Raw genomic sequence first — 13,093 nt, 5'->3', positions numbered from 1 at the left:
ATCTTTGGGAATGGAACATCAGTAGAACTGAGTAAGTTGTTCTGTGTACTACTAGGCACTCATGTAATGTGTATATACTTAGAAACACTGTATATATCAACTTAAAATTTGTACAGCAACTAAAAGGTTCATAAAAGAAATTGACAGTGCATTAGAGCTGTATAGACATACATTCTACCAGAGATGTGGGCTTCAAAGTCAATGATATGTGTCTACATCAAAACAGAAAACAGAAAATAAGTCTTTCTCTGCACTTCTAGGCACCTGTGTAGCAGATGGAAAATGCTTTTTGGGGCTTGAACTTTATTTTCATGTATACAGTATGTTTATAATTCCTGTTTTACAGAAGATCCTGTAGGTCCTGTAATGCTGACTCTGGCAGTTTTCTCAGCAGTGTGTGTGGCTGTAATCTGCGCTCAAACCATTTTAATCCTTAAACTGAGAAAATCTGAACACGGCGCTGGTGGTAAGTGTTCATTATGAGATGAAGCTGAACATTTTGATAGAAAGAAAATAGACTTACTAAATAAATTTAGCCTCCACTGTATCTGAAAGTGACTGTGACTTTTTATCTTCTCTACAGAGAAAGTTCAGCAGGGGGCTGTGAATGAGAGGACCACCAGACAGGTACTCTTTATACACTTACTCTGAACTGCATGGTTTCTACTGAGGATCTTATATGGTTAACATTTCTTCAATCAACAAATCTGCCTTTTTCTGTTTGGAGCTCTTAGTGATCTTGCACAATAAATATTGGATAATCAGTCATATTGAAAAGTAAAAAAAATAAATAGCACGTATTGCTGATTTCCTAAGGGAACATAAGGTAATACATCTTCAACAGAGAACAAGGTGAAATATATGTAAATTAAATTTACATTTTAAATTTATTTTCTGAGATTAATGTATGGGAAAAACTATATCTAAGACTTTCCGCTCAGGCCTCATTTTATGTTTTTATAATATTTATAATATCTTAAATAAAAAAAATAATAAACACAGTTATGACTTATTACTTCCATTAAAATGTGTAGAAGTGTGTTCTCTGTGGGTGATTAGTATCACCTACAAAATAAACAAAACATGTCTTTCACCAGGGTGCCCAAACTTTTGCAAACAACAATATGCTGTCACATATAGCTAATTATCATCATTTCATTCCTATAGACTCTATAGGCTCCACACGGAGTCAGGTTGATTTTTGGAGTTTATTCGTTTAGAGTTAATATGAGTAATTAAAACTTAAAAAAAAAACATAAAAAATACAATGTGTTCTGTTTTAAAGTGTTAAACAATGTTTCAATAATTTGCATATTTGTTACCACTATTCTAAATTAAAGAGCATTTCATGGATTTTTCATAGTCAAAAACATTAAAAGTAGAAATATTTGAAAATTCAAATTAACACATTACCAACCAAATGTTGATTCCCCCATATATCAGGAATTGGTTTTGAATTTGTGATTTCTCATGTCTGATGAATGATGACTAAAACATTATAATATCGGACACATTTTGAAATATTAGTGACTACTACTACTACTGCTAATACTAGTACTACTGCAACTACCGCTACTACTACTAATAATAATAATCATTATAGTTATAATAATAATAATCAACTTCAGACCTGACACTTCCTCAAGTAATTTGCATAAATAGGACTTAAATGTCTATTTTGCTTTTTATAACTAATACTACTATTATATGTGATTTTCCCAAAACAGAGCTCTAGTTATGTATTAATATGGATTTTTATGAAGAGACTTTAATGTACAAATAAATGATGTCTAATTTGAGTTTATTGAACGTACAAGATAAACCGCAAATATTTGTTTCTTAAAAAAAGTGTCCAGAAGAGGAAAGTTTGGGTCCAATTTTTAATAATATTTTTATTATTATGAATATCAGCCATTTTTAATAATATCTCTAAAGCTGTGATACAGCTGACCATTCCAAACTTTTAAAAAGTCTACAATACATTGGTTTTGACCACAGAGCTACCAGCTGGATTAGAAATGATCTCTCTGGTACACCGCAATGTGGCAAAGCTCTGGCACAGTAACTGTAGTAACACAGTAACTGAGGAGGTCCTTCAAGTTCAATCTTTGAGCCAGTAATACTTAATGGCTTAGCCATGTTCATTCTTGATTGCAAAGTATTTTTATATGGTGTTAACACTATTCTACTTTTAATGATAATTTTATAGTGCCTTAAAATCAGCCTAAAACAATCATAAACAAGTCATAAATGTTGACAAAAATAATTTTTTGCTGTTGTTCAGAGCCTCTAATAGCACTTTTAACATTATACTCTGACTTTGGCATATGGCTAGATGAAATGCACTTACATATTATACATTATGTTAGCAAGCTTATGCAAAAATAGGTGCAAAAATGTGATTTTCTGTATTGTAACAAAATGTGTTTCTCAAAGTACTCAAAGAAAAAAGATATACAGATGTGCATCTGCTACTAGTCTTAAACCTATAGACTCTGTTTACCACTCTGCCTTAAGAATTATTACTAGTGATGCATGATCTCAGACTTGTTCCAGTGATTTTATCACCCTTCAGGTGTCGAGAGCTTTTAGCTACAGAGCACCCAAGAGCTGGTATTCAATACAGGAAACTCTGAAGCTTCACTCACTGACACTATATTAACATTTTCAACTTTAGTTAGGCTTTAACCAGCTTCAATCAGCCTGACAGTTTCTTTAGATTCTAGTTAACTTTCCATATGATTTCAGTGATTTATCATATTATTTACTATGCTTTTTATTTATTTTATTATCAACTTTTACTTCAACTTTAGTTATTGTTTAGGTTTGTTTTTTACATTTTCCACCCTGAAATGTATTTATTTTTCAATACATTTTATTGGTTTAATCTGATTTTAAAAGTTTTTTACTCTTACATTTTAGTATTATGATTGTTCATTTTTTTATTATTATTATTTGTACTATATTACAGTCAATTCTCTTACTTTTCTGTTTTCTTTAGATCCTCCTTTCTAAACAGACTTATATATTATGATAAATGTGTTGTTGTTCTTTGAACAAAACCTTGTATCTCCAAAATGATAACTTTACAGAAGAAAGCAAAAAACCTTTTTTACTTTTAATGTAAGTCAGTGGAAGTAGAAATTTTTCCAATCGATTTTCGTGTCATTTCTTTTGGTCCATTCTTCATGAAATTTACATACAATGTAAAAGACAAGAGGCATTTTTAAATTATGTCATGTTGCTTTGCTCAATTATACAATCAGGAGTTCGCAGTCTGGCCTGTATTTGAAAGACTAATATTTCTTTTCAGTTTCATGCTCTACATTATTTTAAGATGATTGTCTGAGTCAATGAGTAAAACATTTTACCTGCAATAGAAAACTGATTCTCTTTCATCAGCCAACTTGAAGTACCTCAGCAATTTCTCCAAGTTTGTATACATTGTTGAGTGGATGATGATGTTCATTCTTACAGGAACAGAACACTGAGAACCTGCATTACGCTGCCATCCACATCAAAGAGAAGAAAGCCAAAGGGGGGAGAGTGAAGAGAGAACAGCCTGAAGACATTGTTTACTCTCAAGTGAGAAGCTCTAAAGCTGCTGCTCATCGTTCTCATCACTAGTTTACTAAGATGGTCATGAGTGAAGATTTGAACCTTTTCACACCTCAAACGAGCTCCAGTCTTTAATCTGTCACTGTTTATTTCTTGCTAGTGATTGTTTTGCTGATTGAAATGAAGTCTCGGTTCTCTGAAGGATGAGTATGTGGTCAATATTGACCTGTATTGCTATTTTTATATTTGCTGAAAGTAACATACTGGGGGAAAAAATAAAAAACATACAACATGGTCTGTAAAACTTAAACAGAACAATCAGTTTTATTTTTTTTCCTGTTCTCTGAAAATGTGTAAACATATTTTTAATAAGAAAATCAACAATATGTCATGTGACTGCGACTGGTATGTATCTATACTGATATGACTGTATAGATGTTATTGGTCCAGCTTCAGACTGGTAGCTGATGACCAGTTGGTCATTTTCTTTGATTGGATGGTTTGTATTGATACAGAAGGTACTGTTTTAATGATAACTTCAAATTAAAGATGTTTAATTATTTGTGTGATGTTCTTCATAACTCATAATAAGTAGAATGGAGATCTATCATTTTCCTAGCAAAAACATTTTTCAGAATACATTGAGCTCTGTATATCATAACAGCATAAACATAAATAAAACTATTTTAACTTTTTCTTTTCAGTGTTCAGGCAATTTGTGTATGATATTAGTCTGATTTATATGATGTAAAATTATCAAAAAACATAAGCCCCCAATTAAAAAGAAAAAAAAACTAAACACATTACACAGCATGTTAAACATTAGTCATCTGCTCACAGATGTAGTATATTAGTCAATGGTGTTAAATGCATTTTCTAATAAGTTTGGAACAGAATACAATCAGCTCGAAATTCAAAGACATGGATCTGGAGTTTCACTCTCATATCATTAACATAACTGCAGTAAGATATCATAAGATATATTGGGTCAACCGTCCAGAGCAATGGACAGTGCAAAAAAGAGGTGAGGAAGAGGGTCCAGGCAGTATGGAGTGGGTGGAGACGGGTGTCAGGGCTGATGTGTGACAAAAGGATAGCAGCAAAAGTGAAAGGGAAGGTTTACAAGACAGTAGTGTGTCCTGCTATGATGGATGGTTTGGAGACTGTGGCTCTGTCTTAAAGACAGGAGGCTGAGCTGGAGGTGGCGGAGATGAAGATGCTGAGATTTTCGTTGGGAGTGACAAGGCTGGACAAGATTAGAAATGAGCAGATCAGAGGGACAGTGAAGGTGGAGCTGTTTGGAGATAAAGCCAGAGAGGCCAGGTTGAGATGGTTTGGACATGTGTTGAGGAGGAATAGTGGATAAATTGGGCAAAGAATATTGGAGATTGAGCTGCCGGGTAGAAGGAGAAGAGGTAGACCTCAGAGAAGGTTTATGGATGTGGTCAAGGTGGACATGGAGATGGTTGGTGTGAAAGTAGAGGAGGCAATGGATAGGGCAAGATGGAGGCAGATGATCCGCTGTGGCGACCCCTAAAGGGAGCAACCAAAAGAAGAAGAACTGCATTAAGATGTCATAATGTAATGGATGATATTATTTTGTTTTCATCATTTGATATTCATGACTTCTGTGTTGCTGATTTCTCTTCAGTGCAGGTCATTTGTTCTTGTTGGAAAAATAACATTAAAGACCTGTAAAATTAGTAGTAGTGTGTCTTCAATAGATAATGTGTATTTATTGAATTAACTAATATTTTTTGGTCTTTTTTCTGCCATTGATGATTCTCATTTACAAGCAGTCAGTAAAGTGGGAAGATGAAGGCTCATCATAAGAGAGAACAGATAGAACCGGAAATGTCATCATAACTAATTCATCAAGGACTTTTCTTTATACCACATGTAATATATTAAATATAATATAAAACATAAAAAATAAATGTTTGTCTAACGTTTTAAACTCAGTTTGAAAGCTCCATTTGCCCTTCACAGTGTGTTAAAATGAATGTACCAACTGAAATGCTACAAAAATGATCTCACATTAAAGTATATTAAAAGCTTAGAATATTTCAGTTATTATTCATGAAATTACACAACAATGTTTTGAAAGTTGTGAAAGTACATTTTCTTTTATGACATTACAACATGTAAAAATCAAACTACTGTGTTTCTATCAATGTTTTCTGATTGTAACAGTAAGTGTAATAACTTATAATATGAGAGTATTTTGCAGTGTATCAAGTAAATGTCAATTTACCTAATATATAGCAATAAAGCACATTAATATACTTTCATGCACCCAACCAAATTGTTGGCTTTAAACCATTCTGTAATATGATGGCCATACATATTTATGTAATTCATTGAATGATTGTTGTATTGCACAGAAAATCAGAAAAACTCTGTATTTTTTTGTAATCTGTCTGTAACAATGAATTCATGTCTAGTAGTTACATCATTTAATGTTTATTTACACAGTCATTAGAGGACCCACGCACAAAGTGGGTATTTTTGTTATTATTATTTGTTTGTTTTTTTATTTCTATTCTTATATTTGTCTTTTTAAAGTTCTTGGAGTTTTATATGTGCTCTAGTTTTCGATTAGTGTGTACAAAAGCTTGTTGTTACCAGTAGGAGGCAGTCTAAGTCCTGGCTGTGCTCTGGGTCTCTGCTGTGGTTTCATAGTGTTTTCCTCTCTTCAGAGACTACAATGAATATAAGCCACGCCTTCTGACTCATCATGTCATTTAACTCTGTTCTACAGGACCATTACCTGTCATACAGGACACTGACTTTACAGGACCATTACCTGTCATTTTACATTACATATCTCAGTATCCTGGATATAATCCTACATCTGCTCAGAGGTTTTTATTAATGGCTGAAAGTATTCTTTACTCATCTAATAAACTGGAAAACGTATATTGAAGAGAAATGTACAATTTCTGTAGTTACATAAATGTATTTTTATCATTTTGGTCTTGTTTTTTTTAATTTCCCAAATTTGATTTATGGAAAATTCCACTGTGAAATTAATTTCTGTGAAATTAAGTGGCTGAGTTGTAATCAAAGTTATTCAGGCTGTTTTGATGTGAATTTGCTCATTAAAGAAGAAAACTTTGGTCAGGTCTTCGTCTCACATGGCACAATATTAAACAGTTGACTACTGTGTTTGTTTTCTCTTCTTTGGATTATTGTAATGCATTACTTACTGGAAACTCCAAAAAGAGTTTAGACAAACTACAGCTAATGTTCAACTTTTGTTTATTGTATCATTTGACATTTGGACACTTATTTATAAATGTGTGTCTGAACTGCAGTTTATTTCTTTCACATGTATTATTATTATTACATGTTTGTTATTACTTTAAGGTTTCTTTGGGGACTTCCCATGGACCACTCCACCATGAATGTACTTTAATAAATGTGTTTCAAACCAAAACATTATCTCAAAACTTCAGTAAAACATTCTGTATGCATTAGTTACCATTATATGTAGCAACCTTCTGCTGGAGAGGCTTAAGAGGCTTTTTGATAAGAGGCCAAGGAACTTCTTGTGACCAATCATGAGTGAAAAGAAGAGCAGGCAGAAAAAAATCTCCTGTGACAGCCAATGAGCTTAATCTCCTGAGCCCAGCCAGCTCATACAGTGTGTTGCTGTTGTTAATTACTTCCTTTCCAGGTTGTTTCAAATAAGACCAGCTTGAATTTAACACAATGGCTCTGATTTGGATGCTGATTTTACACCTTCATATGATATGTAAGTTTAGGAGCTTTTTGGATCCTCAATTACTCTTCATTTTTGGATTTTTTGTTTATTGTGTGTGTTAAAATGTCACATGCTATTGTCTTTATTGGCTGAGCTCTAGTCTAATCCTATCTTATAGATCCTGTTCAAGCTGTGGGACTTTCTGAGGCGTCATTTGTCTCAGCTGAGTCTGGTAAAACTGTAACTCTACACTGTAAATTTGTGGAAAGGTCCGGTCAAAGCGTTAAGAGTTGGGTTTGGTACAAACAAAGAGCTGGACAGGAACCGCAGGAAGTGGCAGTGAAGTTACCCGAAAAAAGAGCAACTACTTCATTAAACAGATTGAAAATAATCCAGAATTTTGATCTGACTATTGAGCAAAGTAATAAAACTGATGAAGGAATGTACTTCTGTGGTGTAGTCGGGAACACCATTACATTCTCTAAAGGCACGTTCTTAGCCGTGACAGGTAATAAATGACCATTTTACATTTAATTACCATATAAACTCATGTGCTTGTCTGAGAAAAGTACATATATGCACTAAGATCTTACAATGTCTTTATTATATTGACCAGATAGACCTCAGTTAAGCATATCAGTGCTCCAGACTCCAGTATGGGGGTCAGTTTCTCCAGGAGAGTCTGTCACTCTGCAGTGCACGGTCATGTCTGAGATCAGAGCAGCAGATCTCCGAGTGCTCTGGTTCAGAGCTGCTGCAGGACAATCCTTTCCTGAAATCATTTACACTCATCAGAACAGCAGCAGCCGTCAGTGTGAGATCAGCTCTTCTACACACAGCTCTGTGTACAACTTCTCCAAGAACATCCTCGACCAGCACCACACTGGAACTTACTACTGCGCTGTGGAAGCTTGTGGGAAGATCCTTTTTAGCAATGGAGCTTTAGTACAACTGGGTAAGTCTATCTGTGTGCTGTGTTTATTCCAAATCTGACAACATTCTATAGCCTTGTGGATTCAATGGATTAGCGCACATGTCATCATCAACTGGACATCAATGTAGTTTCAGTGAAAAGTATATTGCCATGAAACATAAATGAAAAGAAAAAAAATGTGTGAATTTTTATTTTAACATAATTTATAGATCGAACTAAAGCTCTGATCACCTTTCTGGTCAGTTAATGTTATTTTAAATGCATGAGGTTAATTGATGTCATTGCGGTGCCATAACATGTGACAGTCATTGTTGCTTAGCAGGTTTTTAGTGTACTTTGATTATTAATATCTTGCAGGGGTTCCTGTGCATCCCAGCGTGTTCTATCTGGGAACAGCTTTGGGAATCTGTGTGATTGTGATCTGCATTCAGGCCATTCAAAACTGCAGCGGTGAGTGTAGCTGAAGCTGCTATTTATGATGTTATTATTATGCTTTTTATAGTTATAGTTATATATTTTGAAATGATCCTTTACTAGAATACAACACAAAAACTATGTCATTAGTCATAATATGTCACATGGCACTGAGCTAAAACGATGACTGAAGAGTGTGTTTTCTCCAGTTTGAGTTACTGTAATGAGATTTTCGAAAAGAGTATAAACTACAGCTTTTACAGAATCAGCAGAAAGAGTTCTTACATCAACACAGGAGAGAGAATATATTACTCCAATACTGACAGCACATTACTGACTTAATAATAACAATAATAATAATTATTATAATTATTATAATTATAATAATAATAATTATTATTATACCACATTTGACAATCTCTTAACAAAAGAGTAGTAAAATGATCATTCAGTGTTCATTAACTAGTCAAACTGACTGTACCTAAAAGTGACCAGCACTGAGGTCATATTCTCTGACCTAAACTCTAAATATGACACTGTGATCTTTCTTTACTCCATCATAGGGAGAGATCGTGATTCGGTGGTTGAGAACAAAGCCAGTCAGGTACTACATGTTCTCTCATCCACACTGATGCTGTTTAATTCTTATAGAGTTCTCTAATCTTCAGCCTTTAATATTTCATATTTATCTCTACAGGACTCTGCTGCTGTGGGACTGAATTATGCAGCCAAACGCCTGAGAATGAAGAGTGGACGCGCTGGGCACAGTGTTTACTCTGAAGTCAGATACTTCTCAGTTACTGACCCCAACAATCACTGACTCACTGGACTCTCTTCTCTTGTAGCAGCAGAAGTGAAGTTTGGGGATGTTTTCTGTTACTGTCAGCTTTGTAATCTGTATCTGTTTATTTGTGTTTGTGCTGATTTCAGTCAGGATCTACAATCATGTGCTTCACTTTGCTCTGAGATCAAAACTGCATGACTGAAAAAAAGCAGTCTGGTCTGGTATGAAGTGTCAGTTCTCTGAAGGAGCCGAGCGAGAGCAGTTTTAGAGTGTGTGGTCACTCAGACGTGTGATAAACACACTCATGAGCTCATATGGTGTCTGATATTGTTCGCTCTCAGTGGAAATGTAGAAGACGTATTTCAGGATGTAGGGAGAACAGATCTATATACACAGTTACTGTTTATTTGCTTTGTTTAAAATACTGTGGAAAAAAAAGTAAACTAAAATGTGGCCTCCACAAAGTTATGGCAGTTAACATCAGCAAATACATATAGATGTACACAAAAATTGGTAGAAAAAAACCCAAACAGATTTATATGTGTTCTTTGTAGAGTTTCTATACGTGTGATGTGTTTTAAGGTGGAAGGATTTTTTATTACATGCTATGACTCTCAAGATGCAAATAAATGCTGAGTTTTAAAGTGTTCTGAATGTGTTCTGAATGTCTTCTGATAGGTAACTTAGAGGCCACTCTGGTGATGTTATATTTATTTCCATTTGAAGCATTAGATTTGTTACTTTACCTGATTTTAATTACAATTTGGAAGAAAAAGATAAAACACTTCAAACAAATCAAACCCTTTTGCAATGAGACAACTATATATAGATTTCAAATTCAGATTTAATGGTATTTTAAACAAGAATAATTGTAGAATATGTTTTACTCAAAAGTAAAATTGCTATAAATGGTTGTTTTACTCACTAAATAAGTCTTTACTGTTTACTTCTCTTTGCAAAAGCATCTAGTTGTTTATGATTAACTTGCTGTGGTTCCACACAATCAAGCCAAGTTTATTTGCTGGTTTGCAAGTGTAGTGAACATAAATGGCAAAAGGCTGTGCTATGAAGATTCACACTGAATTAAATGGAAGTATGTAAAACGTACATTAAAAAAATGAATACTACAAATGTTAGTATTACACTGTATGTATTTTACAAGAACTTACATTTAGAAAATTTAGCTTCTTCATGAAGCTTGTCTTCCTCCAGTTTGTCATTGAGGGGGTATTTAGACTGTCATATTACATTTACCAGTTTCTAGTTGCATATCATCACTGTCAAGAAAAAATGTTAAATCTCCATTTTTATGTGTTTTATTTTTTGCATACTTTGAAAAGTTCAGTTGAAGTTGTGTGAACATGTGGTGAATCAATCAAAATAAACAGATTAAAAGTATTGAATTAATGTCAGTCTGTATCACAAACATTCCCTGAATTTTAATATTTTTTTTATTTTGTAAAAAATACAAATCAAATACAAATACAAATTATTTTGTAATTCTAAAAGTCTAATTTACTAATTAAATATAATACAAATAATAATACAATTATAAACAAAACCCAAATAAATAAAGAATGAGAAGGGGGTCAAAAGAAACTGGCAGAAAGTAACCTATATGTAGAGCAAAACTAAATGTTAATTTTGTTAATAATATATTTAGAACATAAATTTGTTTGCAGCCTAAAGTTGTATATTAATTTCTAAAACAGGGGTGAAGTTTGACTGTATTAATGAAAACCCAAACAATCCTAGACCCCTATTTCTGCAGTTAATCTGGTCTTTAAACCCTCACAAGTTGATATCCTGAGCTCCTCATATATGAGCGTTTCTCTGTAGAGCTGCTAACAGACTCTGTTAAAGACTAAGACAATAATAACCACAACTACTGATAAGAGCTCACGCAGAGCACAGGGCATGTTTTGTGGTCAAACAGATCAAGTCAAGCAGACAGAAAGAACCATGTGACTTTTAACAGCCAATGAGCTTCAGTATAAGACCCCAGAAGCTAATGTAGTTTGGCGCTTTATGCAGTGCCACAATTTAGAATATTGGCCTTTGAGTTATAACTGTTGTTTTACTGATGATGAATCCAGCTGTGATGATCGTCTTACTTCTCTACAGAATAGGTAAGTTTCATAAAGATACCATATAAAGATTTTGTTTTTAATTATTTTTAAATGTATTCAAATTTTTTTTTTTAATCACTGAACTTTGTTTTACAGATTCTGCTCAAGCAGTGAGACATTCAGAGCCATTGGTCATCTCAGCTGAGGCTGGTGAAGTGGTCAATCTCACCTGGACATTTGTAGACAACTCTATTAAAGAGGTTAGGATGTGTTATAAACAAAGACTGGAGCATGCACCACTCGAAGTGGGATCACAGATAGAGGGAAAGGCGGCTGTGATTTCAGATCAACTCGACAAATCGAGATTTAAACTCAACGGAACTGCGAGTGGCATTTCTCTCAGTATTGAACGTGTCACTAAAGAAGATGAAGGAATGTACTTCTGTGTAGATTCTGGAAAGAAAACGCTGAACTTCTCTACTGCTACATTCTTAGCGGTCACAGGTAAAATATTCATTTATTGTTTTCTGCTTCAGTTTTGAGTCTAAAGCATTGAATCATTCTCGTGTTTGAAATGTTATAAATTAACCTGCCTTTTTATTGAACATACTTCCAGTCTGTTATTTGAGGCCAGTTTCAAATGCATCATTGCTATTTCTAGTGAAAATATCCATATTATGATTCTGTAGATGTCCATTAGTTATTATAAACACACTTTAGCTTCTTAATATCTGCACTTTTTTACTGTTATGCTGTTATTGTACAGGTTTTATCCTGTGATGACACGGTTACTATTTAATATAATTACTTCCACTGTCTGTTTTCTATTTTCCAGGGCAGTTAAATACCTCAGTGCTCCAAACTGCAGTACGGTGGTCAGTTTCTCCAGGAGAGTCGGTCACTCTGCAGTGCACGGTCATGTCTGAGATCAGAGCAGCAGATCTCCGAGTGCTCTGGTTCAGAGCTGCTGCAGGACAATCCTTTCCTGAAATCATTTACACTCATCAGAACAGCAGCAGCCGTCAGTGTGAGATCAGCTCTTCTACACACAGCTCTGTGTACAACTTCTCTAAGAACATCCTCGACCAGCACCATACTGGAACTTACTACTGCGCTGTGGCTGCTTGTGGGAAGATCATCTTTGGCACTTATGGAACATCAGTAGAACTGAGTAAGTGTTCCTGTGCACTACTAGGAACTTGTAGTATATTTGTTTTATTTATGTGTAATTCTATCAATGGTTTGGGCTTCAAAGCTTCAAGTCAGTGATATGTATCAACATCAAAAGAGTAAACAGAAAATGTGACAGAAACAGGTTTTGTAACTTGTGTTGTAAGACCACACATCATACATTATTTATACAGTATAGACATTAGTTCATAGTTTTGATCCCAAACTGATGCTGCACTTGAAATGAAATGAAAATGAATGAAGCAAAGTTAGTCAGCGTGATGGAGTGAAATGGTTCATTGCAGAGAAACTTTTTATGCAAATTTATTTACAGTGGTGTTGATAGGAACCAGGGGTCATAATATAAGCAACACAAGTTTTATTCACTATCCACCAGTCCAACCACACAAGTTTATGAATATTTGCTCATTTTATTAATTTAATGTTGGTGATGAAAT

At 34.2% G+C, this 13,093-nt stretch overlaps 1 long non-coding RNA gene across 1 annotated transcript in view; it reads left to right on the top strand.

Moving 5' to 3' along the window:
* The window catches only part of LOC119263863, a 47,124-nt gene continuing 34,031 nt past the window's right edge, over positions 1 to 13,093 (top strand). The window contains exon 1 of the long non-coding RNA XR_005130569.1: positions 1 to 31. This is a non-coding gene — a long non-coding RNA (uncharacterized LOC119263863). The remainder of the gene's footprint in view (positions 32 to 13,093) is intronic.

Source organism: Pygocentrus nattereri, chromosome 8 (assembly GCF_015220715.1).
Source record: "Pygocentrus nattereri isolate fPygNat1 chromosome 8, fPygNat1.pri, whole genome shotgun sequence".
Lineage (NCBI taxonomy): Eukaryota > Metazoa > Chordata > Actinopteri > Characiformes > Serrasalmidae > Pygocentrus > Pygocentrus nattereri.
Note: the sequence above shows the minus strand (reverse complement) of the source record. Positions and strands in the feature narration are given on the sequence as shown.